We start from the raw sequence: 25,722 nt of genomic DNA on the forward strand, positions 1-25,722 counted from the left end.
CGGCGCTAAGCCCCGCCCCATCACTAAGCCCCACCCCCGCAATCGCGACCCCCCCTCCCTTAATAGCACTTACCTGCAGTCATCGGTGCTCCGGTGATGTCTTCTATGCCTCCGGTCAGCTGATATCCCATACTGCACTGGGACCCGATCACCTGATGACCGGGCCGCAGTGCAGCATGGGAGACCAGCTGACCGGAGGGGAGTCATCACCGAAGCCCCGACCGGTCCCTGGAGTCAGGTAAGTGCATCTTTTTTTTTTTACTTTTTTGTTTTGTTTTCTTGCAGTGTATCAGCGTGTGGTCTGTTTAGACTACACAGCTGATCACTGGGACCGGCTCCGGGCTCTGCTCTGCCTTTTAGAGCAGAGTAGGTGTCCGGTAACCGGGGAAGACCCTGGATAACGCCACCTCCAGGTGGCGTTATTATCACAGGGCTTTCGCCGGGATTTTTTTACAATTTATTTTTAGTAACTTTGGTCAGATCACATTTCCCATTACAATTATCCGAAATGCGATCTGCTTACTAAAAATAAGTGATACTTAGGGCTTGGAGTAGAATTTTACGAATTCTACTCCAATTGCCCTGTAATAACTATAGGTGATACTAAAATAATGTGAAAAGGGTGTGAAACACCCTTTTTCACTTTATTTTAGTAAAAATAATGTTAATAAATAGAGCCCATAGTCACTTTTTATATCACTTTTTATGTTTGTTTATTATTCATGTATTATTTCACATATTCTTTACTAAGGATGTGCGCCAACCCCCGTGTTTTTGTTTTTTGTTTTGGATCTGTATCTCCTTCATGTTTTGGATCTGGATTGGTTTTGCCAAAACCACCCTTGCGTGTTTTTGTCTTTGGATCTGTATTTTTTTTAAAAATTGATAAAAACTGCTAAAATCACATAATTTGTTCATTTTTTTTGTTCGTACAGTATTATAGACCTCAATATCATTCCTTCGTTTTCAGTAAATTTTGGCCACCTCACTACTCACACTATAGTTTTCATCCAGGTTAGGCCCAAAATGTGCACCAAGCTAGCTGGATGACTAAGCTAAATGGCAGAAGTGGGCGGCACAAATACGTGGCAGTTCAACTTCCAACATGGCACATAAGGAAACATATGTTTTCATTAATCAAGAGGCCTGAGGGAGATGGAGTATGTAGTTGAAGGCAGGGACAGGAAGGGTTGATTGGTAGTAAATTTAATTTAATTTTTTTATTCCGAAGCAAATTTATGAGGGAGGAGGGGAGAGCATGGGTGAACAATATGTTTCATGTTTTGCCCACAAAATGAACTTGATGGTTCAGAATATTTTTTAAAATTAAAGAGGCATGCAGGAGATGCTGTCTGTGGCCATAAACATTTCTGGACATTTTTGGCATTCAGCAACCGCATGTCAAAGATTGCAGCAGCAGCAATGGCAGTTCAACTTCCAACATGGCACATCAGTAAACAAATGTTTTTTATTATTCAAGCGGCCTGAAGGAGTTGGAGTATGTATGTAGTTGAAGGCAGGGTAAGCAAAATTTGATTATGAGGGAAGGGAGGAGGGGAGGCATTTACAAAAAATATTTAAATCATTCACATAAGTCCTTGCCCCAGGAGAATCCTTGAGTGCTATGGCTGCTGCTGTTGCTGGGAGTGGATTTTCATACCAGAAAGGGACCAGGATGACTACTAGTGGTACTTTAAAAAACAATTGACTGTTAAACAATCCTTTGCAAGGGGGAGTAAGTATGACAGCTTTCACCCAGTTGCATAGCAGATCACTGATGCCATAACATCTATGCTGGTATTAGAAGCAGTGATCCCGCTGAGCGGCAAAATATGTGGGTCCCAGGGACCCGCCACTTAAAAAAAATGGGGTCATACCTGACCATTTCTGGATCCCATCATAATTTATGATTTAGAGCTCCCCATATGCCCCTCAGACCTCTCCACATGCCACCGCACTTCCTCACACACCCCTAGAATGTCCATCTGATATTCCAAATAGCATCAGTTTTGTACACAGAGGTCAGACTGCAGTTCCCATTGACAATAATAGGGACTGCAGTCTGCTGCGGCAGTTAGCCTTCTGCAGGAGATTTCTGTGAAATCTCCTGCATTGGACTGTTCTTACATAGCAGTGATACATAAAATAATGCAGAAACTGTAGTTTCTGAATAATTTTTTTAAAACCGGGAGCCGGAGTAGGAGGTGGGGAGCAGGGAACATGAGGAGGTGGCAGTGGCGTCCATATCTCTCTTTGCACCCAGTGCGGGCAGCAGTGGGGAGCTTGTACTGCACGCTGGCAAATAAGGGGGCATGGCCTCATTGGTGGGGGTGTGGCCTCATGCCCAAACACCTTTTTTTTGTCACACCAGGGGTGCCGGAGGTGCAGGCTGCCCACGGGAACAAGTCTGTGTGAAGTGCCAGCTCCCTCACTGTGCTAGTAGCCGTAATGCAGCACCCGGGTCCTGTCACTGAGGGGGAGCCAGCACTTTGGTGTCATTCCTCGGCTGGTGACACCTGGTTGCGGCCCACCCTCCCGCTCTCCCCCTTTGAAGCCAGTGGGAGGTGGGGAGCAGGGAACATGAGTAGGAGGTGGGGAGCCGGGAACATTAGTAGCAGGTGGAGAGCTGGGAACAGAATGATTCGGGGAGTCAGAGATTATAGGTGAAGGGAAATGGGGACAGGAGGACTAGGCAGGAACAGAAGAAGCGGTTGAGATGTAGAGGGGAGCCACATACAGGAGAAGGAGGAGGGTATCTAGGGACAGGAGGAGTAGGCAGGGAAAGGAGAAGGGTCTGGGTACCACCGGGTATTGGAAGTGGAAGGGTAGGCAGGGACAGGAGTAGGGGTTCATTTTATTTCACCTTCATCCTAAGGACCTGGATCTGGACGTGATGTGGAGTGAGGGTGGAAGTGCAGTTCCAGGCCCTCACAGCGCTGATATGTTGTCTCAGCTGGAGTATCTGGCCACCGATAGCAGAGATTTGTACCCTTGTGGGCTAACTTCACCTGCCACAAGCTTCTATTTGGTTACAGTAGATCCCTTTCAGTTTCTGTACCCTGAGGTTATCGGCTACTGTCCGACATCATTCCCTACCATTGAAAGTGAGCATAGAGGGGGAATATAATCTTGTGGCAAGCGTAGCAAGCCACCGAGCCCGAAGCATGGTGAGCAAAGTGAGTCCGCAAGGGGACAAGTTTCTTTTTTTAGTGAACTGTGTGGGCAGGGAACCGCACTTCCGCCCTCACTGCACGTCACTTCCAGGTACAAATACAAAAGGTGAAATATACCTTTCCATTTCTATTCACTCTATGTTCACATGGATAGTAACTTACAACGTCAGGGTCCGTTCGGTAAAGAGCATCTAGAAACTACCCAGGGAGAAAGGGTATTAGAGGGGGAGAGGAGCTGCAGACAGGAGGTGGAGGGGTAGGCAGGGACAAGAGAAGGGCTGGGTGCCACTGGGTATTAGAGGGGGAGAGGAGTTGCAGACAGGAAGAGGTGGAGGGGTAGGCAGGGACTAGAGAAGGGGCTGGGTGGCACCGGGTATTAGAGGGGGAGCGGAGCCACTGACAGGATGAGGTGGAGGGGTAGGTAGGGACAAGAGAAGGGGCTGGGTGCAACTGGGTATTATAGGGGGAATGGAGCTGCAGACAGGAGGAGATGGAGGGGAGCTCGGAACGAGAAGTAAGCAGGGACAGGGGATGGTTGCCACCGGGTATTAGAGGTGGATTGGAGGCAGGGATTAGAGGCAGAAAGACGGGGACTGCTGGGGTCATGTGCGCTGCTGTACTCTACTTCCACATTCACGGCAGCACTCCGCTGGCTATTGACTCAAACTGACTGTCACTGAATGAATGGCCATGGTCGTGCTGTCCCCAGAATGCAGGCAGGGGGGAGGGGCTTTGCGTCTGCACTTCTAGCCGGCAGCGGTGGACCAGCCAGCGGTACAACTGTTACTCTTCCCCCCCGCACCACACCGAGCCCACCCATAACACAGCGCTACCTGCTTTAGGGTGCCGGGTGTCATCTTCAAACCGGGGGTTGGGCCGCAGTCAGTCTTCTTCACGCCGGGGCAGTCCACTCAGAGTCACGCTGACTGCTGAGTGAGCTGCAGCATCAAGGGGCGTGTAACGGCTGGCTCCATCTCCTTTTTGATTTCTCCCCTGCAGCCGGGCCATCAATCATGTACCCAGTAGCTGTGGAGTGGCTGGCAGCGGAGTGTATCCCCGGGGACTCACCCATTCTGAAAAAGTGAGTCCCCGGTCCTCATTAGTGGGTAAAATAAGTGCAATAGTGCGTATTTGCGATCACTGGGATGTGCGTCCAAAATCCACCAATAATGCAGTGGGTCCTGTGTCCCCGCTACCAAATCCCATTAAGATTTCACTTCACTAGAAAAAAAGAATTCCCAACCTGTACAGGGACATTAAAAAAAACACCTGTAACTGTGGATTTCAGGGGGGCGAATTAATATTGTGTGAAGATGATGTACACTGATGAGGGTATGGAATTGGATGATGATGGCGACAACATCTTGCCTCTGTAAAGCCAGTTTGTGCACATAGAGATCATTGCCAGCAATGTCAGCTGCCAATTGGTAGCTTGTTTTATGGAGGCCCAAACCAGCCAATCGCTTCATGATTGATATTGTTGATGAAGGTGTTGGTGGTGAAGATGGCAGGTGCTTGGATCTAGCAGAGAGAAGGGAGATAGCTGATGCTGGACTGCTTGTTGGTACTTTTTTAGCCAAAGTTTCGGAATTTTGAAAAAACTTTTTGGCTGGATGCCCTGCAGATGAGGTAACAGGGAAGAGATTCCTAGATGGTTAAGGTTGCTACCTCTACTTACTCTGGCTCTACAAAGGGGACATATGGCGTGACAATTGTTGTCCGGATTTGGGTAGAAATAATTCCACACATAAGAAGTGGACTTTTTTGTCTTGTGCCCAGGCATGACAATGGGCATTTCCTTATCATGGACAGACCACCTGCAGTGCAGAGTCTCAAATACATGGACAATAAACTGCAGTCTGATTGGCAGTGTCACTAAACAATAAAAGCGCAGCTAAGTTGCTAACGCACACACACACAAAAAAATATGTAATTTTTTTATTTTTTGTGATTGATAATATTAATTTTATTTCACTTGTATTTTTTTACACTGGGGAAGAGCACCCCTGAACCAGGCAGCAGCCCTTTGATGAACAACACAGACAGCACCACTTCTTTGTGGACAACAAAGCACCCCTGCCGAGTGCGGACAGACCACCTGCAGTGCAGATCATAAATACGTGGACTATAAACTGTGGTCTGGCCGGCAGTGTCACCAAACAATAATAGCACAGCTAAGTTGCTAACGCACACACACAAAAAATATATATATTTTTTTTTAATTTTTTGTGATTGATAATATTAATTTTATTTCACTTTTATTTTTTTACACTGGAGAAGAGCACCCCTGAACAAGGCAGCAGCCCCTTGATGAACAACACAGACAGCACCCCTTCTTTATGGACAATAAATCACCCCTGCCGCATGTGGACAGACCACCTGCAGTGCAAATACGTGGACAACAAACTGCGGTCTGGCCAGCAGTGTCACCAAACAATAATAGTGAAACTACCACTACCTAGCACACACACAAAATGGAAAAAAAAAAGATTTTAATTTTAACTTTTATTTATCTTACACTGGGGAAGAGCACCCCTGGATTGACAGAGCACCCCTGGACAATACAGTACCCCTTTATGATCTGCAGCCCTAGTCCCTTGATGGACAGGACAAGACAGCAGCAGCCCTTTAGGTACTGCAGCCCCTGCCCCCTGATTGAAAGAACAGTGAGTGACACAGCAGCAACCCCCACTTTATGTACTGCAGTCCAAGTCTGACAACACTGCACTCTTGAACAAATAGTGACAATGACAAGTCACTGACAATTAATGATGACTGACAAGTTGACTACATTAACTGCACTAAGAGCACGTCTGCTCTGTACACTGTCCCCAGCCAGAGTGAAAATGGCGCCGATCACCGGGACCTTTATAGAATCCAAAACCCGCGAGAATCCCACAGCTGGATGATGACGTTTTGCCTCATTTGGAGATCTGAGTCACGGGGAAAACCCGAGCTGGACTCGGATCTCGCCTCGGAACGCGAAGATCGGGTGGGTCCGGTTCTTTGGAGGATTCATTCCGCCTGTTGCAGGAATATGTCCTCCAGCTCGGTGGGTTGCTGTTGCTGCTGCTTTCTCTCCTGCTGTTTTTTTTTCTTTGGGGAGGTGCGGAAGATGTTGGGGTGGGGTTGAATGGTTGGTGGGCATGGGGATGAGGTATCCACCTCACTGTCCCCGATCAGACTGATGTCAGGAGTTGTGGACAAATCAGGGTCTTGGGTGGGAGTCTGCATAGGAAAAAAATAGAGAAAAAATATTATGGTCATGTTTTAAACCATTTTTTACTATTTTTGGATGAGTGGAAGAGCATCGCTGAAGAGTTTGAACAACGTTGGAATTTCCCTAACTGCGGAGGAGCCATCGATGGAAAACATATAAGCATCAACCTACCTGCCAACACAGATCATATTACTACAACTATAAAGGCTTCTTCAGCATCGTTCTCAACTATGAATTTTTGTTTGTGGATGTTGGCAAGAATGGCCGTGCTTCGGATGGTGGGTCCTGCAAACAGACGGCATTCTACCAGAGACTCACTAACAAAACCCTCAACTTGCCATCACTGGACGAGACAAAGCACAGCCTAAATTACGTTTTTGTCACAGACAAGGCTTTTGCTTTACATGAACATGTGATGAAGCCATTTGCACAGAGGGGCCTGACCAGAGAGAAGAGGATCTACAACTATTGTCTATCCCGGGCACGGCGCATTTTGGAAAATGCGTTTGGAATACCACCGGAGTAACCGGTTCCACTTTTTCCACACCATCATAAACGTACGTGTGGACAAGATAGACTGGGACGTGATGGCGTGCTGCGTGCTGCATAACTTTTTGCAAAGAAAAATTACACAACGGGGACCAGTCACAGCTAGGCCAGAAGATGCAGGACATCCAGAGGAGACGGCCTAGTTTACATCAGTGTCTGCACCACCAATTCAAACAATATCGACAGCACGTGCCAAAGAAGTGAGGGAGGAGTATATGGCCTATTTCAATGGACCAGGTGCGGTGCCATGGCAGGAGGACTGTTTGAGATAAATGACTGAAGTGGACATTTCAGATTTTCTAAAATGCTTTGTTTTAAAAAAAAGGTTTTGGTGTATGAACTGTGAGCCCGATTCAGAGCCGCTCGCAAGCGGCTCGATGTTATAGCCCTGCGCATGTGCCGTGTAAGGAGAAATTCAGTTGCTTCGGGGTTCGCAACAAGACGGGGCGGCTGTCGATGTTGATTGACAGCTCGCCCCGTTCTGTGGGCGGGTAGGGGGGGTGGCCAGACACACGCAGGCGTTCCCTTAGGAACGCCTGGCATTTGTAGGAGGGCTTACTGACATCACTAGTGATGTCAGTAGTGGACTTCCTGCTCTATTAGAGCAGGAAGTCCACTCGGGCTTGCGGCAGCTAGACCCTACGACAGGGTCTCGTCGCAAGCCCGATGGCTGCGATAATTGCGACAGTCTCCAACCCGCTCGCACAAGCTGTGGGTGGTCACCCACAGCTTTGCGAGCAGCCTGGAGACAAATAAAAAACACCCACATACCTAGCGAGCGGCCAGCGGCTGCGAGCGGGTCTGAATCAGGGCCTGTGTCTCTACTTACCAAAACATCCTCAGAGAGTCCACTCACTTCTGCCGCCTCCTCTTCTCCCTCTTGCTTGGCCATCAAGACCAGAGAGACTGCTGGCTCCTGCTCGCTGATGAAGGACATCAGGTGGTAGTACCACAGCATGGCTGATGGATATCGTCGGTGGCCGCTCCGGAACGCTTGGATTTCTCCACATTCTTCCTTTCCTTCACGTACACCGTGCGCAAATTCTGGATGTTTGCATGGACCGTTTTGATGGTAGCATCAGAGTAAAACTTCTTACTGTACTTGAGCAATTCCTCCAACGCTGCCATTTTTCTTGACATTTTGTTGTAGTCTCTACTTATCCGCCATAGACATTCTTTGGACTCTAGGATCTCCAGGAATCCAGTGACATATTCTTTCTCCTTATCCATACACATTTCTAGGAAGAAGAAAAATATGAACATATATAGTATTAGCAATAATTGTAAATAGTTTTGTGATTTTTAATGTTGATATGTTTGGTTGTATTCTAATGTATATATTTTAATTTTTAGGTACATTTCAGTGTGTTTGTTATGGTGTTGTAATATGTTTGTTATGGTGTTTTAATATCTTTTTTTACAGGGTTTTAATATGTTAGTTATGGTGTTGTAATATGTTTGTTACGGTGTTTTTATATTTTCTAGGTAATTAATTGTCGCCCGTGACATTGGTGGATGGTGGGTCGGTGGGTAGTGTATAGTGCATGACACAGCCACCGCCCACCTCATATAGGCGGGTGGTGGCAGGTCATGCTTTATACTTTTAGGGGGACATAGGGAGGGTGGCATTGGTGTGTAGGTGGGTGGCTCACATTGGTGGACAGGGTGTATAATGCATGACCCAGCCACCGCCCACCTCATAGAGGCGGGCGGTGGCTGGGTCATGCTTTTTACTTTTAGAGGGACAGAGAGTGGGTGACATTGGTGTGTAGGTGGGTGGCTCACATTGGTGTATGATGCATGACCCAGCCACCACCCACCTCATATAGGCGGGCGGTGGCTGGGTCATGCTTTATACTTTTAGGGGGACAGAGGGTGGCTGACATTGGTGGGTAGGTGGGTGGCTCACATTGGTGGACAGGGTGTATAATGCATGACCCAGCCACCACCCGCCTCATATAGATGGGCAGTGGCTGGGTCATGCATTTATAGGTAGACAGTGGGTGGCTCCAATTGGTGGACAATGTGCACTCCTCGTGCGGTGCCCCCTCCTCTCTCCCTGGTGGCTGGCAGCCGACTGACATGGCTGGCCAGCCACTGGAGCATTAGTAGACTCCGGGCACTAGAGTGTGCCCGGAGTCTACTGCGCATGCGCAGAACGATGTAAGAATGGCCGCGGTGGCCATTTTCCGGTGTTCTGTGCATGCGCAGTAGATTCTGGGCACACTCTAATGTGCAGAACACTGGAAAATGGCCGCCGGAGTCTACTGCGCATGCGCAGGACGCCGAACAAATGGCCGAGGCGGGCATTTTCTGGTGTTCTTTCCATGAGCAGTAGACTCTGGGCACACTCTAGGGCCCCCCTGCCCCGCACACACTGCACCCGTTATAGATATACCACTGGGTTGGTGCATCAATGTAGCAGAATTTTATACTCACCAAAACACAAAAGTCCAGAGTTCAGGTGTGCAGGCTGAATCGTTTCCGTCTCCTTCAACCCACGATGCTGCACAAGATGGCGATTGAACGTGTACAGGGATCTGTCAGTCAACTGTCAGTCAACAGTAACAAGTACTCACGATCTGCACCACATCGTGTACAAGATCGGTAAATCTGCCCTACAGCACGGTAGATCTGAAGATGCGATGTACGACCTGCAGGTATGCGCATCGGCATCGTGATCGTGAGTGGACACTCACGATTTGGGCATATTTTACATGATTTGTCATCACGATGCATGTAAAATATCGCCAAGTGTGTAGGCACCTTTACAGATATATACACATATCAATTCTCCTCAGCAGGAAGAAGCCTTTCCGCAGCAGCGAGTGTTGGGACAGTTCACATTATAGGATCTGATTATGGGCCTAATTCAGACCCGCTCGCGAGCGCTGAGCGCTCGCAAGCGGGTCGATGTTAGGCCAGTGCGCATGCGCATGACGGAGGCGGCTCCATCGTGCGCATGCGCAAGACCCTGATAGCGACGGGCAAGCCGTCGCTATGGGTCTCGCTACAAAGGGGGCTTGCTGTCGATGGTGAGTGACAGCACGTCCCCTTTGGTGGGCATGCCGGGGGAGTGGCTGGCCAGATGGAGGCGTTCCCATGGGAACGCCTACCATCTGGGGCCCGCCCCACTGACATCACAAGTGACCATCGCGACCATCTTTTTGGCCGCTCGCTATAGCTGTGGGTGGTCGCCCACAGCTATACAAGCGGCCAGGAGGCCGCTCTAAAATTCAGGGGGACGGCCCTGATTCAGAGCGAGCGCTCTGTCAGAGCGTCCGGCTCTGAATCAGGGTCTATAAGTGGGCGAAGTAGCACAATATTCAGTACCCACCACAAAAAGGTTCAAAATTAGTGAGGCTAAAAGACTCAGGCAAAGTCAGGTTAGGTTGGACTTTTTTTTCTGCTTATAATGTGGAACCAGTCTGTCAACACAAGATGATAAGGCGGGGATTGAGGTTTGATCTTGTGATAGCAAACATAAAGGAAGTGCAGTGTAATGCTGGGTACCCTCTGGCCATTCAAGTGTTGTGTACACGTCGGCCAGTGTATACAGACGATATGTCTATGAATGACGTAGTTCACAGACATATCATGTTGGCTGCAAAGCCGATTGCAGATATATCTGCTAATCATGCTGTGTGTACGGGTGGTCAGCTGACCGCCCATACACTTGCTGTAGAGGCCGGCGTGGAAGGGGTCACGTCGCGATCCCCAGCCAGCAGGACCCGCGGCCAGAGGCAGTGACAGTTATTCAGTGTGAGCAACCATCATCCGGTGATATATCTGCAGATCATTCAGAGCCTTATCCTGTCATGCTCCTGAGATTTGATATAAAATGATTAGAATACAAACAAGATATTTATAACTTATAAACATCTTCTTTGTTGATTGTAATTATTTTTATAGTCAACACTCACCAGCTTTGTGGAGCTCCCAGGGACTGCAGGAAACATGAGGCAGCAATAGCTCAGCCCAGCTTCTGTATAGTCAGACATTGCTTGCAGAGCTGGGGGCGGGGCAATATCATGGGCAGTAAGCTGCACAGAATATGGGGGGACATGCCTTGAGCACCTTGGATGTGTTATGTGACCAGGAAGTGTACTGCAGTGTTTAGAGATCGTAGCTCAGCAGCAAGAGAAGACACAGGGATGCAGGTAGGAAAGTGTCATGTGACCGGGAAGTGCACTACAGTGATTAGAGATCAGAGTTCAGCAGCAAGAGAAGACACAGTGATGCAGGTAGGAGAATCAATGTACACTGAAGCTTAGTGTAGTGAGGGGAGAGTTACAGTGAGTAGGGGATGAGACCAACTCCCAGCACTCAGACCCATCTCCATGTGTGGCTCACCAGCCATTGACCTCTCCACACATCACTGTTGTGTACTCACCTTAAGAGTCATGTGCAAGAGGCTAAAAAAAAGATATGGTGGCACTGCTAGCAGCCATGGGGTACAAAGATGTAAACCAGTTGCCACTTTACAAACTCATTGTAGAAGGTAATAGAGAATTACAAGAAAATGATGATGAGACTATCCTTAGTGGTTTATGATGGAAACAATATGATTTGCTGGCGGACGGGATGCCAGCGGTTAGAAGACCAACAGCGCCATCCTGATGGTGAAGATCCCGACAGGAGCCAGTAAGTAGATTCCACTACCCTACCCCGGTGCCCCCTAACCCTAACCTCCACCTGGTGGTGCATAACCTTGACCCCCCTCCTCCCTAACCCTCCCCCGGTGGTGCCTAACCCTAACCTCCACCTGGTGGTGCATAACCTTAACCCCCCTCCCCCCTGGTCGGTGCCTATCATTACAGAAAAAATATAAGTGAAGGGGATGGCGCTGCAAAACAGACTTCTGCCTACTCGTCCCAACAGACTTATCCCACTAGGTCGGATAATGATTACAAAATGGATATAAAGAGAGGTAGAGTGGGGGCGCTGTCTGTGCGTAAAATCAATGGAATACAAAAGGAAAATACTTATCCTAAAGAGTATAAGATAATGTTCTCCCTTTGCCGCAGGCATTGTTATATGTCGTCCTCCTTAGGAATCATCCATCCGGGTTTATTCGTTTATGTAAAAAATAAATCAATACAAGAAAAAGATGTGTAGATTCTTCCAAGGGATGATAAGGTGCTGTTATAATAAATAAAAGCTGACCTTTCAGAATACTATGTGGGAGTTAACTTCCATAAAATTGCCCAAGTAAGCGGTTACTTATGGGTATGGAGACTGTACATATGAGAAGAGAAGAGCACAATTGTGTAAGTGAGATATCTAAGGACACACCTGACTTACATAGGCAAGGTGTGTTGGAAAGCATATATAAGGTTTCATTCCCACGATAGGGGAGTACTGGACGTGTAATATCAAATCACACACCTGACTTACATATACAAGGTGTGTTGGAAAGCATATCAAGGTTTCTTTCATTCAAACAGGTATATGGTATCTTATACATTGAGTATACACACGGTAGATGCATACCTGTACTCGCACTTTCTGGCGCGTGTTAAAACTCATCAAGGTATCTTTCACCTCTCAAAAAAACCTTCAAATAGCCTCAAATAAAAATAGGTGGGTTTTTATTCCATAGTAAACACAATAAAACATAAATAAATGAATAAAATCCAAAAAAGAAGAACCAATGAAGGTCCCAATAAGGTAGGGGGTCAATAATCTCCAGAAATTCCAGCATATTGCAATTGGATAGGTACTCAAAAAACAGTAGGTAAGAGATATGTGTCTGAAAAGTAGTTGTGCAGGCGCCGTCTCCAGCACAATCACAGCGATGGTAAAAATCAAAAACACATACCTCACCTCTGTTCCAGTACCAGAGCACCTATCCTAAAAGCCTCCAGGACAAACGCGTTTCGGGATCAAAACTCCCTTTATCAAGGTGTGGAGGTGCTGTTCCTGCTGTCTTATTTTACAGTCTATTTATGACCAAGACTATTTACACAGTCTATTCATGACTATTTTTACATAAATGAATAAACCCGGAAGGATGATTCCTAAGGAGGACGACATATAACAATGCGGCAAAGGGAGAACATTATTTTATACTCTTTAGGATAAGTATTTTCCTTTTGTATCCCATTGATGTTACGCACAGACTCTACCTCTCTTTATATCCATTTTCTATGGTGCCTATCATTAACCCACCCTGGGAGGTCCACAATCCTAACCCCCCATCCCCGGCTAATCCTAACCTTTAGCCGTATACTTACCTTCGGGATGCCGGTGTTCAGGATGCAGACGACGGTATATTCATCCCTTTGGGATGGCGGCTTCGGCTTCCTGACGGGTGTCAGGATCCTGGCGCCGGTATACCCAAGTCCGGCATCCCGTCCGCCCGCATCTTGACCATTTATGATGACTGAGTAATATCATTGTGTTAATTATGCAGAGAAAAAGTGACCTTTCAATTAACTTAAAAATAAACTATAACCTAACCCTAACCTCCCCCCCTAGTGCCTAACCCTAACCTTCCCCAGGGAGTTGCCTAACCCTAAGTCCCCCCGGGGGTCCCTAAGCCTAACCCCCCCATTCCCAGGCTGTGTATATTTACCCGCAGAGAGGATGATCGGTCCGGCGTCCTCGGCGTTCCAGCACCGGGATTAACATAGGCGTCAGTATTTCGACGCCTATGTTAAATCCTTTGCCGGGATTACGCTTTCGGTATTGAGACCGGCGGCCGCATCATAACTACATCCCGCTATTAAGTAAGATAATAAATAATAGTTACAGTCAATTGTTCTCTGTAGTGGAATGGAACTACTTCTACATGTAGTTTAGATTAAAAATTTATGCCATCCCGATTTGTTTTCAGAAGCTACCAAATCTAAATTTACTTGTTGAATAACCCCATAATAAAAGGGCATAACATCTTTGTGATGTATGTAAATATGATGTCTGGCACGGAAAGGAACATATGAATAAAGCATGACACTTCAATTGCATATCTTTAGTGTTTTTTTTCCATTACTGCAAAAACTTGATAGATGTGACACATTTTGTAAACAAGCTCCACATAATTATATCATTTTTGCAATCCGAAATCCGGATTTAAAATCCGAATTCCAAACCGCGGGAGGATCACAACCACGACCCAGATTTATCCGGATCTCCTGAGGAGATCAGAACCGAGATTCACGAAATTCGTGTGTATTTGGCTTTATATATATGCATGTGTGTGTTTATATACGTGTTTGTGTATGTATTGATGTGTACCCATCAAATCCCATTTGAGTGCCTGCTTCTTTTCTTTGCCTATATAATTGTCTAAATTGCATAGTTATTATAGATTTTTTTCATTTATTTCACCCCCAAATCTTCATCTGGGCTCTTTCCTGGCATCCTCTCATCCGCACCCCCACTTACAGTAATTTGCCAATGATTAAGAATGTCTTTACAGTGCAACTGTAGGAGGAAAGTCTGCAATTCAATGGAATTTAATTGCTCAGGACTAGGAGAGAATGCTGAGAGTTTTCAGTGTTTTTCAAATCTTGTTTTGCAGATGAGTGTTTGATTCATTGCCATCTGATCAGCATATTTGTGCATTCATTCAATTTTCATAACTGCCTGGCCTCGCAGTTCCTCTCAATTAGCCAAACAAAGCAATTAAATCCTTACTACATGATTGCAGATGAATACTGTACCGGTGTGTCGTGCACAGAAAATGTCTATCCGTAAATCAAGAGACGTACTTTGGATCAAGTTATATTTAAAGGCTCATAATTTCTATATGTCCAGTAAATGCCACTGTCCTTTTCACTGGCTGGAAGGAGATACCGTAGTTCATAGTACCAAGATGACTGAACCATTAAATTAAATATCTTTTTGTTCTACTTTAATACACAGGCCTGAGATAGAAAAACATTTTGAAAAATATTCACACTTTTCCAAAGATTTCTGGGTGCAGACTTTAGTAATAATGCTAAAAAAAAAATCCATCACTTACCACTTTCCACAGTTTCACTATCCATTCATTTGTCTATTTTTATGTACAGTACCAACATATTATTAACAAATTTAGCTCAGGTACTGTATAAGGATTATTTTTGGAACAACAACAAGAAAACGGGTCAGAAAGTGACAGTGGGTGGCAAAATACAAAATGCTACAAGATACAAAAACAATGTCTGGGAAGTTTGGTTGAGCCCAAAAAAAACTCTGCTTCCCTCTTTTCACATCATACTAAAACTTATGAAGCTGTTTGTAAAAGCATTGCCAAAATAAGTAGAGTGTTTTGAGTGTATTTAAAAAATTCCTGGGACTGTCAGGTGCCATATTGAAAAAAGGCATTGTTGTTGTACCAGACATTCAAAAACTCTTAAAAGACAAGGAGTTTGAAAATATAGGGAACTGTTGAAAGAGAGGATGGGATTGCTTTTAAGGAAGTTGTAAAGAAGTTCTTGGCAAATGTCAAAGATCATAACTACAAGCAAATAGTGGATAACATGTTAATATCAAAGCATTTGTTTGTTCAATGAGCTTGAAATTGCACTTTATGAAAGATCAATAGGAATACTTTTCTGGAAACCTGGGAGCCGTTAGTGAAGAACAAGGAGAAAGATTCCACCAAGACATAAAGGAGATGGAACAGTGATACCAGGAAAGATGGAACATCAACATGATGGAAGACTAATGTTGCTGCTGCACAAGAAGACCCGTCAAGCAGTGTATAGAATTAGTACCAAAAGAAAATTTGAAAGGAAAAAAAAATGCAGTATAAGAACTAGGGATGAGGGGGTTCGGATTTCTGAAATCCGAACCATCCCAAGCCCCCCCGATCCGAACAGTAAACCGAGTCCGGCTTGTCATCATCCCGCCTTCCGGATCTCGCGGGTTTTGGATTCTATAAAAGGTCCCCGCGTCGGCACCATTTCTCACTCTGGCTGTGGACAGTGAAGAGGGAGGGTGGGAGCTAGGGCTGGCTGGGCTGTGTTGTGCTGCTGTTGTCCATAGGTGCTGTGACCACTCAGTCCATAGGGGCTGACTGGGTTGTGTTGTGTGCTGCTGTTGTCCATAGGTGCTGTGACCACTCAGTCCATAGGGGCTGGCTGGGCTGTGTTGTGCTGTCAGTTGTACATAGGGGCTGTGTCCACTCCAAAGTCTATAGGGGCCGGCTGGACTGTGTTGTGCAGTGTCCCATAAAGGGGTGCTGTAGTGTTGTCCAGGGGGTGATCTGTCCATCAGGGGTGCTCCCCCAAAGTGCACTCCAAAAAAAAAGTAAACTTGTTTTTTCTGTGTTTGTGAATTGTGTGCGCAGTAGCCGCATGTGCATCAACAAAGCAGCGCCAAGTGTGTGCCTGTGTCATAAATCAAGGGCCAGCTGGCTTGTCCATTAAAGGGTGCTGTAACCCCCAAAGTGCACTCCAAAAAAAATAAAATGTTTCTGTGTTTGTGAATTGTGTGCGCTGTAGCCGCACATGCATCAACAAAGTAGCGCCAAGCGTGCGCCTGTGTCATAACTCAAGGGCCGGCTGGCTTGTCCATTAAAGGGTGCTGTAACCCCCAAAGTGCACTCCGAAAAAAAAAAAAAAAAAATCTGTGTTTGTGAATTGTGTGCGCAGTAGCCGCACGTGCATCAGCAAAGCAGCACCAAGCATGCGCCTGTGTCATAAGTAAAGGGCCAGCTGGCTCATCTGTTAAAGGGTGCTGTAACCCCCAATGTGCACTCCAAACAAATAAACAAAATTTTTTTTCTGTGTTTGTGAATTGTGTGCGCTGTAGCCGCATGTGCATCAACAAAGGAGCCAAGCGTGCGCTTGCGTCCCATAAGTCTGTTAAAGGGTGGTGTAACCCCCAAAGTGCGCTCCACAAAAAATAAACAATTCTTCTTTTTTTCTGTGTTTGTGTGCAAAATGTATGCGCAGTAGCCACACGTGCCTCAACAAAGGAGCAGCGCCAAGCGTGTGCCTGTGTCCCATAAGTAAAGGGCCGGCTGGCTCATCTCTTAAAGGGTGGTGTAACCCCCAAAGTGCGCTCCACAAAAAATAAACAATTCTTTTTTTCTGTGTTTGTGTGCGAAATGTATGCTCAGTAGCCGCACATACATCAACAAAGGAGCAGCGCCAAAGTGTTCTCCAACAAAAATAAAAAATTCTTCTTTTCTGTGTTGTGAATTGTGTGCGCTGTAGCCACACGTCCATCAACAAAGGAGCAGTGCCAAGCATGCGCCTGTGTCATAAGTCTGTTAAAGGGTGGTATAACCCCCAAAGTGCACTCCAACAAAAATAAAAAAATCTTCTTTTCTGTGTTGTGAATTGTGTGCACTGTAGCTGCACGTGCATCAACAAAGTAGCAGCGCCAAGCGTGTGCCTGTGTCATAAATTGAGGGCCAGCTGGCTCATCTGTTTAAGGGTGGTGCAACCCCAAAGTGATCCAAAAAATAAAAAACAATTTTTTTTCTGTGTTTGTGACTTGTGTGTGCTGTAGCCGCACGTGCATCAACACAGTAGCAGCGTGCACCTGTGTCATAAGTCAAGGGCCGGTTTGGACATCTGGTCCGGACTGAAGGATGTGCCAACAATTTCTGACATGTCTACTGTCACTGCATATGATACTGTCACCACTGACAGAATGGTGGAGGATTACATTGGTGACAGCATTCAAGTAGGGATGTCAGACAGTCTGTACCTGTACTGGCAGGAAAAAGAGGCAATTTGGAGACCCCTGTACAAACTGGCTCTATTTTACCTGAGTTGCCCCCCTCCAGTGTGTACTCCGAAAGAGTGTTTAGTGCAGCCGGGAACCTTGTCAGCGAAAGGTGTAGGAGGTTGCTTCCACAAAATGTGGAGAAGATGATGTTCATAAAAATTAATTATCAACTCTTCCAGGGAGACCAGCCTCTAGAACGTACAGAGGGACCTGTGGTTCCAGCAGGGACGAATTAATACTCTGTGAGGATGAGGATGTACACACTGAAGAGGGTGAGGAATCGGTGGATGAGGAGGATGAGGATGACATCTTGCCTCCGTAGAGCCAGTTTGTGCAGGGACAGATTAATTGCCAGCTTGTTTTGTGGGGGCCCAAACGAACCAATCATTTCAGCCACAGTTGTGTGGCAGACCCTGGCGCTGAAATGATTGGTTTGTTAAAGTGTGCATGTCCTGTTTATACAACACAAGGGTGGGTGGGAGGGCCCAAGGACAATTCCGTCTTGCACCTCTTTTTTTTCTTTGCATTATGTACTGTTTGGGGCCTAGTTTTTCAAACTGCCATCCTGTCTGCCACTGCAATGTCACTCCTAGATGGGCCACGTGTTTGTGCCGCCCACTCGTGTCGCTTAGCATAGTCATCCAGCTACCTCGGTGCAACCTTTTGGACATAAAAACACTATTGTGAGGTGTGAGGTGTTCAGAATAGACTGGAAATGAGTGGAAATTAATGTTATTGAGGGTAATAATAGCATAGGAGCAGAAAAACCAACAAATTCTGTGATTTTAGCAGTTTTTATGCTTTTTTTAAAAAAAATACAGATCCAAAACACAAAACCCAGAACCCAAAACACGGAAGGATGGTTTTGGCAGCCGCACAACCAATCCAGATCCAAAACACGAAGAAAGATCCAGATCCAAAACCAAAACACAAAACACGAAAAGTGGCCGGTGCACACCCCTAATAAGAACTTGTAACATTGTAAAATGGTTGCTTGTTTCATTTTTCTTATTTTTTTGTTTAAATCAGAGTATTTTTCTCTTTTACCTACGATTATAAAATAAACACTTCACCAGAATTTATTATATTATTATTATTATTATTATTATTATTATTATTATTATTATTATTATTTTTATTTGTGAGAATTTTTTTTAGAGAAATATCATAGTCATTTTTTTAAATCAGCTCACCAGATACCTAGAGAATTGCCGAGGATTTTAATTTAATCAAATTTTGCAGGCCTGTGTAATTTGTCTTTGCAGCAAACCGTGGCACTGGGAGAACATGACACTATGCTGTATACCAGTTCTAATAATTATTACAGCTGGACATTGCTGAAGGCAGTATTGCAACTTCTTTAAAATTTAAAATGTGTTGTATAGCTCCAACTTTCTTATACAGCATATGATATTATGGGCCTGATTCAGAATTGTCTGCTAACGCTAATGCTTTTGCAGCTGCGAATTTGTACGCAGCTGCTATGCAAAAATATGCAAATGTCGCAGCCACCGGGAGATGCATTGAGACGCCCCCTGTGGCTTTTAGAGTTCAAGTCTCTGCATAACATGATGCAGCATCGGTCGTAGATCATTCGATTGTCGCAGTCATAAGAGAGTCTATGGTCACGCAGAATGGACGCGGGAATTGAGAAGCCGGAGCCATGGTCCTTGCGTACGGGGTCGCAATCGCAGGGTGTGACATGCCCCTAAAATGGTCATGACACGCCTCCTTTTTTTGCTGCCAACCCCCATTACCTTCCCCAAATACTCCTAGACTATCAATCACACTGCAAATATATACTGTAGCTGCTGCATGCTACTCTGGTATTGGTCCTGACAAATGCACAGTGTGACAGAGGGGTCTATTTACTAAGCAGTGTTAGGAGACAGAGTGAAAAGTAATAAGAAAGTGATAAGATGCCCGCCAATCAGCTCCCAACTGTCATCTCACAGGCTGTGTTTGAAAAATGACAGTTGGGAGCTGATTGGCTGGCACCTTATCACTTTCTTATCACTTTTCACTCTGTCTCCTAACACTGCTTAGTAAATAGACCCCTTTGACTCAAGCGCAGTTTACTGATAATCGTTTAACACTGTAAACATCAAAATAGCATATAACAGTGAAACGGGACACAGACAGATAACGGGAATTGGCATGATTTACCACCGGACGCCTGTCTGGCGGTTGGAATCCCGACAGCGGCTGCCCGACATGGGTGAAAATCCCGATCGTCCCTAAGGTAAGTATTGACTAACCTAATTCCCTCCCCTAACCCTAACCCTCCCTTAGGGGTGCCTAACCCTAATCTTCCCCCCAGTGCCTAACCCTAATCCCCCCTCTAAGTGCCTAAACCTAACCCCCCTTCCCGCCGCCTAAACCTAAGTCCCCCCCAGGGGTGCCTAACCCTAACCCCCCCTTCCCCTACCCTAAACCTAACCCTCCACCCCCTGCAGCTATCCGTGCTCTGCGCCCGGCGTCCCTTCGATCGGCATGCCAGGCGCAGGTGTCCTGGCGTCGGTAAAATTACAGGCGTCTAGATTTAGACGCCTGTCATTTAACTCTCGCCGGGATTAAGCAGTCGGGAAGCCGGCTGTCGGGATTAGGTCCGCCGGCTTCCCGACTGCATACTAGATAAGGAGGCATGTTCATGTTACAGATCGCACGGGCACATGGCGCATTACACATAACTGCCACTCCTCCGCCATAACTGCCACTCCTCCCCACAACATTTACTGTATGTTCAGCATCCACTACCAGAACAAATCACACAACTATTCTAGAGTTGGGACAAAAGTCCTGCTTTGTGGGACAGCAGGATAGACTCCTCAAATCGAGACAGTTGGGGAGATATGGCAGTATCATGTGACCCACTAAGACACTCTTAATGTTATCTGAAAAAGGCACATAAGTGACAAGTCCACAAAAAAAAGAGTCATTGTCAATTATACATTTATCACACCCAAGTTATCAACATGTATGCCATAAATGGCCTTTAATAAAAGTCACCTCTGTTTCCGACTGCATTAATCTGTGCCAAAGGCAATCATTTCTGTTACATGTTATTTTATTAATCAGTCAGCTGGAAAATCAGTGGACAAAAGAACAGGTCACTGCAAGGCTGTATTTAGCATTAGACACAGGGGGTCAAATTAAATCAGTCCTGTGTAGGAGCAAAGTGAAAAAAGAAAAACATATTCAATGAGCTTGGCCCTAGAACTTTGAATACATTTGCACAGATTAAGGGGCATTTAGTATAAACAAACACACTTTAGGGAGAACTCAGTAAACCTTTATCATGAGGTAATTATCTGTAGCCTGTTGTTTATTAGTGGGGTGGTGTAGGTGCATATTCCCTGGCACCTCTGGCCACATGGGTTTAGCTCAACACCCTTCTTTCCAGGCTACAGTGGGTACATTGAATACTATTAATGCATGTTTTATTATCTGCACTTTCAGGTTCACTCCAGTCCTGCTCTCACTTCCCTCTAGGGCAGTGATTCCCAACCTCGGTCCTCAAGGCACACTAACAGTCCTGGTTTTAGTGATAGCCATGCTTGAGCACAGATGGTTAAATCAAAATAACTGAGTTACTAATTAGGTCACCTGTGCTCAGGTATGGCTATCCTTAAAACCTGGACTGTTAGTGTGCCTGGAGGACTATGGTTGGGAACCCCTGCTCTAGGTTATCTCTTCCCTCCTTTCTCCCGTATTCTACCCCATTTGGTACTCAATGGTCTCGGCACACACGCTCCCAGAGCGCACATCCATCAATATGGCTAATAGCCAGGGGAGGGATGGCAACTTTTTGGCCTAGGGGGCAATCAGAATCAATTGGCCCAGGCTTTTCCACCAACACACCGCAACAGAAATCTGAATGTGACAAATAATGTGGGTGTAGTTTTGTAGGGCCAATGAAATATATTAAAAATGGTTATGTTACAGTCAACACTAACTGGTCAATTTGACTACTGAATACCTTTTCCAAAGGCCCCAAAACAATACAGAGAGCATTCTAGTGGTTGTTATACAGTATAACATACAGCACATTGTAATGACATCTGCACAATAGAGAGAGCATTTTAGTGAGGTATACAAAATGCATTTCAGTAACATCTACTGTACATAATTCAGAGATCATTCTTGTAATGTATATAATCAATACAATACAAACAGCATCAAAGTGCATACTTGCCAACTTGAATGATCTCCTCTCCGGGAGAAGCCTGGAGAGGAGATGCAGCTGACAGCTTCTGGGACAGGCTGTCCACGTCATTAGGCCCCGCCCCCTTGTGGTAAAATGCTGTGATTCAGAGGCACGTGGGGAGGACGCGGGACCAAATGACGCGATTCGCAGTTTTTCTTTGCATGTCAGTAATATCCTACCTGTTTCAACAGACAGAAATCCTTAAAACATGTGCTGTGGGAAGACTAAGGGGTCTATTTATTAATATTTGCGGAATATCCCCTGAAACCTCCAGTTTTGGGGGGGGGTGTCTGCAAATATTTAGGATCCCTGATATTTACCATGGAAGGACAACAGCTGATACCGCCGCTATCTGCCACAGTCCCTCCATTTCTGACTGCAAAGCAGCCCCCATGGGTTTCTGCCGTAAGCCTTCTGTATCAGAGGTCCTTCAGATCCCTCTACATGTACACATACTGACGCATGCGCCGTGTGCACCAAGGACCTGAAGCAGGAAGCAGTGATAGCGGCTAGAGCAGAATGGTAATTTGCGTGAAAATACTCATGGTCACGACACACATTTACACAAAAAATATTTATTTTGAGAATTATGCCCCTAGATAAGAAAAACTCATGGGTTAAAAGGTCAGTCTTTTCTACTTATCCCTTTTAACTTATCCATGTTATAAATATGTTTGTGGTTTTTATATTCGTCATGGTAACTCATTCTCAATTATACACTGATACTAACTCCCAGTTGCATTGAGAATTATGGCGGACTGTCACCTTACAATATCAAATCTCCATCTCATAATCCCCTCAACCTTCTACAAGTCAGGCTCAAGGTCTGGTTAATCTGTCTTCCAAGAGCAAAGTGGAGTCACAACTCTTGAGTGAAATTTCAGTAAATATCAAGAGATTAATCTCATTTTCTGTTACTTCATCACGTACAGTACCTCAGCTTATTTATACTGTATATTTTAGATCACTTACAGGAAAATATGATATATTGTATATATACTGTATATACAGTATATATTGTATATACATGTAGATATAATTTACATAAAAATGAGTATGTTTAATCTTTGTGTATTGCAGTTAAACATCAACATTCTATATTTTTCTACATGTTTTTTATTAAATCAATTAGCTATATGTATACTAAAATACATTTTTATCCTTCTTACACTAATTGCAGGGGTTTAGTGAGAAGTCAGCCCTGGTAAACTTATTCTTGCAGACTGTGGGAAGGGGAGCAGCCTGGTGGGAGGTGTGTCTGGGGGTGTGTGGTGTAATCAAATGGACTGTATGGGGGGGACATAATATAGGGCCTGAGTTATCAAAAAGTTATATCACTCAAAACGAGTGATAAAACTCATTTTGTATGATAATGGTGCTCCAACCAATCAGCTCCCCCAACGGTCATCTGTTTGAAAAATGACAGTTGGGAGTGATTGGCTGGAGCACCATTTATCATACACAGCGAGTTTTATCACTCGTTTTGAGTGATAAAACTCATTACTAAATGAGGCCCAAAGTCAGGTGGGCGGTGTGGGAAAGTAACACTGCACATGTGTCATGATTTTCTGCACATGATTTTCTGCACAAGAACGAATCAAGAATCTGAATGGCTTACCAAAGGCATGTTATAGCCATATTATATTGTATTTATGAGACATGAAGTTTATACAACACTCTTTATTATTTTAATATTTGTGTTATACTTTTGCTATATGCGTAAAACGTTTCGTGTGTAATAAATTAGTGTCTATGATATTTTGATTGTGACATTTTTATTATAGTTTTACGTTTTTGATAAGATATTTACAAGATACATCTACTCTATAAACCTTAATTTGTTATACCTGAACTAAGATGCCTTTTTCCAGTTATTCAGTACTAGCTGAAGTGCCCAGCATTGCCCAGGTTTAAATCTTCAAGTTATTAAATTTTATTATTTGATATCGTCCAAATCCATCCAGTGAAAGGCCTAGAACAGGCTCCCTGGGTCAAAGTTCATTAGTATACTAATGGGAGGTCCGAATGGGACCTCAACCCACTAGTATGTCTTCTGGGATCTAATGTTACCACTCTGAAGTTTTTGTCCAAATCCATCCAGTGAAAGGCTCAGAATATGCTCCCCGGGTCAATGTTCTGCCCAGTGAACACCAGCGGGAGGTCCGACCTGGACCCTAGCCCTCCCCCTAAAAGCTGGACAGGATCCAACTACCTAGCGTTGCTTTCATCCAATTCAGTGCAGGGGTGTCCGAATGCATATTCGGACAAACAAACAAACAAACAGACCAATGACTTTTACATATAAGATTCAGGGGTAAATTTACTAAGATTCGCGTTGGTCCCGATTTGTCCCGTTTTTCATTTCGGATAGGATCGATCAAAAACTGCAATTTTTTTCAATTAAAAAAATCTGGAATTTACCAAGCTCACGATTTTTACAGGATTGTTTTGTTTGATGGTGTATTTGATCGATCCTGTCCGTGTTGAAGCCCCGAGTTCCCTGCCCGACTTTCTCTCACGAACAAGCAGCCTGCACATATCAGAGAAATATGTGCATGCTGCTTGTTTGTTTTTATATATTTTTTAAGGGTTAATTTTTAAAATAAAATTGACGTGGGGTTCCTCCCTAAAAGACTAACCAGCCCCGGACTGGTCAGCCAGTCCTGGTTCCTAAAATTACGGGGAACAAAATGAGTAGGGTTCCCCCGTAATTTAGGAAAAAGCTCCTGGTTTTGCGTAAGGGTCCCCCTATATTTAAAACCAGCACCGGACCCAAACTGACTGGGGTGTAATGCCACAACCCCGGAGTCTCCAGTGCCAAAGCATTCTCACCCCAAACTGGTCAGGCCAAGCCCCCCCAAAAAAGTGGTCCCCCATCTCCCGAAAGCCCAGGCTTGGTCTGAAGCCCAGGGCTCTTCGCTGCACCCCTGGGCTGTGGGTATGGGGGTAATAAAGTGTAAAATTTAAGAAAACTATTGTATTTTACAGTTTAACTGCAGGTGCACTTGTGGAACTACAAGTGCCAGCAGGCAGCCAGCACCCATACCCCCACTGTAAAATAAATAGTTAAATAAAGACAGAACACACACACCGTATATAGTACAAGTTTATTACATACAACTATCCCATTCACACATACTTACCTGCTGCCAGATGTTTATGTCCACTTCTCCAAGTAGAAATCCATAAGAGTGTACCTGCAACAAAGATCCTATACTCATCTGATCCTTGCGCTGGTCTCCGTAGGATCCAGGGGGGTCTTTGCAAAACAATAACACGATTACCCGAAACCAAAAGGACAAGTATTGGTATGTGTGTTGTCACACATACCAATACTACGCGAATGCCAGCTGACAGGACGTCATAGAAATTCCCACGTCCCGCCAGCCAAACAGAGGCTGCTTCACATATAGCGGCCGCTCATTGGCTGGAACCCACGTCAAGAGTCAGCCTGATTCTCATTGGCTATTGCTTTCACATGTGTCATCCAACAGAGATAGCAGTGGCTTCAGCACAGCAAGCCAATAAGAAACAGCCTGATTCTTATTGGCTGCTGCTGATCGTCACTACAATTTACAGTTGAATGCCCGCGATCGGTCGACCGGTAGATCACAATAATTGTTTTCGCCACCCCTGATAATTTGTATCAGCCAATTCTGCATTCTTATATAAGATAATATGATTAAATTAATTATAGTAAATTTAATACACATCTCATCTCAGTATATTTGCAGTCCTCCTTGCCTAATCACTGATGCTTATGCAGGCTTGGGGGTATAGTTACTGAAGTGACAGTTTTTAGAAGTGGAGATGTTGCCCATAGCAACTAATCAGATTCTACTTAACATTTAACTAGCACCTTCTAGAAGATAATAGCTAGAATGTGATTGGCTGCAATGGGC

Source organism: Taudactylus pleione, unplaced genomic scaffold (assembly GCF_031769625.1).
Source record: "Taudactylus pleione unplaced genomic scaffold, aTauple2 ptg000612l, whole genome shotgun sequence".
In the NCBI taxonomy this organism is placed as follows: domain Eukaryota; kingdom Metazoa; phylum Chordata; class Amphibia; order Anura; family Myobatrachidae; genus Taudactylus; species Taudactylus pleione.